The sequence below is a fragment of the Hippopotamus amphibius genome, chromosome 2, assembly GCF_030028045.1.
Source record: "Hippopotamus amphibius kiboko isolate mHipAmp2 chromosome 2, mHipAmp2.hap2, whole genome shotgun sequence".
Classification (NCBI taxonomy): domain Eukaryota; kingdom Metazoa; phylum Chordata; class Mammalia; order Artiodactyla; family Hippopotamidae; genus Hippopotamus; species Hippopotamus amphibius.
This window is the reverse complement of record NC_080187.1, coordinates 214,459,934-214,464,718: the sequence shown is the minus strand read 5'-3', so window position 1 is coordinate 214,464,718 and position 4,785 is coordinate 214,459,934. Positions and strand designations below refer to the sequence as shown.

General features: G+C 55.0%; 1 non-coding gene across 1 annotated transcript; it reads left to right on the top strand.

Moving 5' to 3' along the window:
• The first annotated feature begins 4,254 nt into the window (after positions 1-4,254).
• On the top strand, positions 4,255-4,327 carry TRNAG-GCC (transfer RNA glycine (anticodon GCC)). The gene has a single exon. It is a non-coding gene; the product is annotated as a tRNA-Gly (tRNA).
• The last annotated feature ends 458 nt before the right edge of the window (positions 4,328-4,785 follow it).

Sequence of the window (4,785 nt, the reverse complement as noted above, 5' to 3'; positions counted from 1 at the left end):
AGCCTTTGGCCAAGTCAGAATCCCACAGGCTGTCTCCTGGCTAGCTGGTCCCTTCCCCATGCTCTTCCTGCTGGGGTCCTCCCGACCTGTCAGGGCCACTGCCTTCCTGGTCCCTGCTGTGTTCTGACAGGCAGGTCTCTCTGTGCCAAGCTGGGAGGCAGGTGCTGGGCACTTCTCGGGCCCAGAGCCTTGAGCTAGGCCCAGACCACTCAACAGAGCCCCTGGGCCTGGCCACTGGTCCAGCAGACCTGGGTGTGGAACCTGTTGGCCGGTCTAACTGGGGCTCTTGTTGCCTCTAAGGAACGGAGACTGCCTCCCTGTGCAGAGCACAAACCAGCCTGGCAAGCCTGGAACAGCATGGAGGCCAAGCCTTATGCCCTGGCCATGGGAGAGCCAAGACTCAGAGAGGGGCGACAACTCCCCTGAGGACACACAGGGCATCAGGGGCTGTGGGCCACACTCGGTTTTCCTGATTCCGTTCTGGCTTCTCTCCCCTGCCCTGTGGTTTCTTCTGCTAGGTCTCACGTGCCCGCTGTGACTCCTACTAAGGATATCCCCTCACCTGTGTGATGCTTTAGACCTGTCAGCACCTCCCAGGTGGTGGTCTGGCTCCACCATCTCTTCAGCCCATTGGAACAGGCTCCCAGGTGAGGTATTCAGCATTGAGAGGCAACGTAACTTTCCCAAAGCCACAGAGCACGCTCGACACACGACCAGAGTCATCCATTCACCTGTTTACTCCTTCATATCAACAATTATTGATGGAGAGCTTCCCATGTTCCAGAGACTGTGTTGAAAGTAGGGGTAGGATGGTGAGGGGAACAGACCTGGGGGTTGCTCGTGGAACTCGTGGGGCACAGTGGGAGGAGGCATTGATGAAGAATACGCCAAGAATCACACTGAAGCACATAAACCACGTGAAACTGCAGCTGTGACACTGGAGAAGTATGTAGTCGCGTGGAGGCATGTAACGGGGGAGGATTTGGCCTGGTCTGGGAGGTCAGGAGGGCTTCCATGAGGAGGTGATGACTGAGCTGAGATCCAAAGAGGGGAAGAGGATAGAAAATATTCTGGGGAAGGGAGAGTGCAAAGGCCCGGGGTGGGAGGGAAGAGGGTCTGCCCAGAGAATTGAGACATGTTTGTCCATCGGGTGTGGCTGGAGCAGAGAGAAGGATGTGAGGAGGTCATGCTGCTGAGGAACTGGATGGGCCGACAAAGACCCAACCACGTTGGGCCTAGAATCCTTTTACCCTGGGAGCAATGCGAAGCTGTTGGAGGGTTCAAAGAATGGATTCCTTTGGGACTACGGCACCACAGTATCAAATGGTAACCCGACTTTGAAGGGGGTCTGAAGAGGGGCAATATTAGATGTACCAAGAGGTGAACAGTGCAGTAACCTAAGGTAGTGGAGCTGGCGGAGAGAAGCGGCCAAATTCAATATCGGAGAGGAACTGACACGACTTGGCAATGGATTGGATGGGGGCAAAAGAATGTGATGACTGATGGGGATGAGCTCACGTGAAGAGAGAGTATAGAGAGATAAGAGAGGGACTTCCCTGGTGGTCCAGTGGTTAAGAATCTGCCTGCCAATGCTGGGGACACAGGGTCAATCCCTGATCCGAGAAGATCCCACATGCTGCGGAGCAACTAAGTCCGTGCGCCACAACTACTGAACCTGCATTCCAGAGCCCGAGAGCCACAACGCCTGAGCCCACCGTGCTGCAACTACTGAAGCCCCTGAGCCTATAGCCAATGCTCCACAGCAAGAGAGGCCATTGCAATGAGAAGCCCGTGCACTGCAACAAAGAGTAGCCTTCGCTCACCACAACTAGAGAAAGCCTGTGTGCAGCAACAAAGACCCAATGCAGCAAAAAATAATCAACCAATCAATTAATTAATCAATTTAAAAAAAAGAGAAACAAGAGAAACCAAGGGTTGAAACCTGGGACAGCCCAACATTTAATTCCAAGTAGAAGAGATAAAGAGGTACACACAGACGAAAATAAGAGTAGGGCATCTTGGAAGCCAAGAAAAGAAAGGGCTTCCAACAGAATCAGTGGTCGTGAGGGCCTAAAGTCACTAAGAGATCAAAAAAGATGAGATACCCATTGGACAGAGAACTAGGCATGGGGATCACTGGTGACTTTAGAGAAAGCAGTTTCAGCGCAGAAGTGGGTTCAGGTTGGAAGCAAGTCAATGGCTCAGATGGAAAGAGGCAGAACCAAGTACAAAATGAGCCAAGCGGACCTGTCGGTCTGGCACAGTTGCCACTGCAGGACACACCCTGTTACTAGGTCAGCTCAAGGCTAGAGCCTGCATGGTGGAGGGAAGTGGCTACACTCCAAACTAGGGAGGCCCCATCTTTGGACCTGAACCCTGTTCTGCTCCTCGCTAGTGGGCTGAGTGAGTCAGTGGCTTCGGGGTACTCTCAGGCCTGTGCCTCAACCCTCCCCCACCCCCACCCCTGCCCCCACAGTGGGCCTGCTTGCTGGGGATGCAACAACTCAGAGAGGAGGAGGGAAGGAGGCAGATGCAGGAAATTCCAGGACCACATTCCCAATCTGTGGTGAGACAAATGGGATGGCAGAAAGCAGGAAACTAAGCCAGGAGACTGAGCTGAGGGCACCAAAACACAGGCAACAAAAAGAAGAGAAAGAAATGTCTTGAAAGAACATAAAATTATATATATATTTAATATATGTTATGTAATATGATTTAATAACATTTAATACATATTAAATATAGAATATATATTTTAAGCATTGAAATATTCATTGTGAGAACAATGAAAACTTTGGTGGACTTGCTCACGCCTGTTATATGCTTTGTTACTGTGTACCTGGAATCAGACAGGGTGGGGGGGTCGGAGATCATATTCTTTCCAGGGTTTTGGGCTTCTGAGGGTCTCAGTCCTCCCTCTGGGGTTCCTGCCTCAGGCTGGGGGCTCGCACTGAAAGCCCCTTTCAGGTCCTGACAGCTGGGCCTTCTTTCTCGGAAGCCCTCCCTTCTGCTTTCATTTGCATCTCATTAGCACCTCCGCGGCTGGTGGCAGCTCAGCCGCCTGGAGCCCCGGCACGCAGGCTGCAGGCTCGCCCAGGCCCTGCCCCCTGCCCCCTCTCTGGGTGGAGATGGGTGCAGCGGTGCGCTCCCCCCTCCCCAGCCCCTCCACACCTCTCACCCAGGCTCCGAGGCTTGGCTCACGCGGCGCGTTCCCATGGCAACCGGGTGATGGCGCCGGTCGCGGTGGCTCTGTTGAGGAGCCCTGGGCCGCCCAACTCCCCGCCCCACAGCCGAGCTGGATTGGTGATAGGCAGGGCCTCCATCTCCCGAGATGATCGGCGATAATTGGTTTATGGAAATAGCTGAGGGGAGAAGGCGAGCTCCCTGCCAAGCCTGCTCTCAGCCACCTGTCCTTCTTCACCGCCCAAATAGAGCTGGGGGAGGGGAGGGCCAAGGCGCTGGGCAGTGGAAATGGGGCTTTTGAGACGTGCAAGTGTTTCACCTGTTGGGCTCCAGCACATCATCTATCCCACGTTCACTGTGGGGGGGGGGGCCAGGGTTGTCATAGTAACCTGGGGTGTTTGCCTCAGTGCTCCTTGACCCCTACATCTGTGCTCAGGCCTATACTGGGCATACTGCCGGGGAGATGGAGAGGGAGCCATGGGATCTGTCCTTGGGAGCCCCAGTTTGGGGGACAGAGGAGCGGCACATAACTTCATTTATATGAACGATGTCAGATCAGTGTTGTCACTGCTGTGGGCTCCGAAGGAGGGAGGGCTCAACTCGCATGGGCGCCTGGAGAAGGAGGCTCACAAGCAAGGCTTTGAAGGTGGATTCCAGCAGATGTTGGGCAGCCACTCCCCAAGAGGAAAGGTGGGCAATGCCTGCAGGCAGGCCGTGAATGCTGCTGCTGTTGGTAGAGGAGCGGAAGGGTCGGGAGCTTGGTGGGGAGGCCCCAGGGGCTCCGAAGGCAAGCTCATGGGAGGGGGTTACTGCACCGGCTTTATCATCAAGGTTGAGCAGACGTCCACCATTCATACAGAAGCTTGGCTGGATGGAGACTGTCACCCCTGATGCCCTTCCAAGAGAAGCGAGGCCCATGAAGTGGGCAGTGGACACGGCATGGCAGGCCTCGCTCAGATATCAGGCTGTGAGAAGCATGGACCCTGACTCCAGCTGGTTGGAGGGCAACGTGCACTAAAGGATTAGAAGGAACTAGGGAAGCCCCCGTAATGGAAATGACGAGAGGGGTCTTCCCTGGTGGCTCTGTGGTTAAGACTCTGCACTGCCAATGCAGGGGGCCCAGGTTCGATCCCTGGTCAGGGAACTAGATCCCACATGCATGCCGCAACGAAGGAGCCCGTGAGCCGTGACTAAGGAGCCTGCCTGCCACAACTAAGACCTGGCGCAACCAAATAAAAATTAATTAATTAATATTTTTTTTTAAAAAAAGAAATGAGCAGAGAAGCGGTGGGAGCCGAGGAGGGGGCTGGTCATGGGGACCCTACCCCAGGACTGGGCATGGTAAGATGGGGCACTCAGAGGCTGGGAGAGGCAGGCCTCAGGCCTTCTCCTTCCTTTGCCCATCGCCTCCCACTGAGTCCAGCCCAGGCCTCTGCATCCAGGGCTCCTGCCTCGCTGAGGTTGATTTGTGGTCAAACCCTGGTCAGCTGGTTGTGGGATGAAGGAGGGGCTCTTCCCTCCTGCCCCAGCCCTGGTGAGCAGCTTCCCACGCAGCAGGGAAGATGCGAGGCTTCACATCTGCAGAGCCCACAGCCCCTGTGT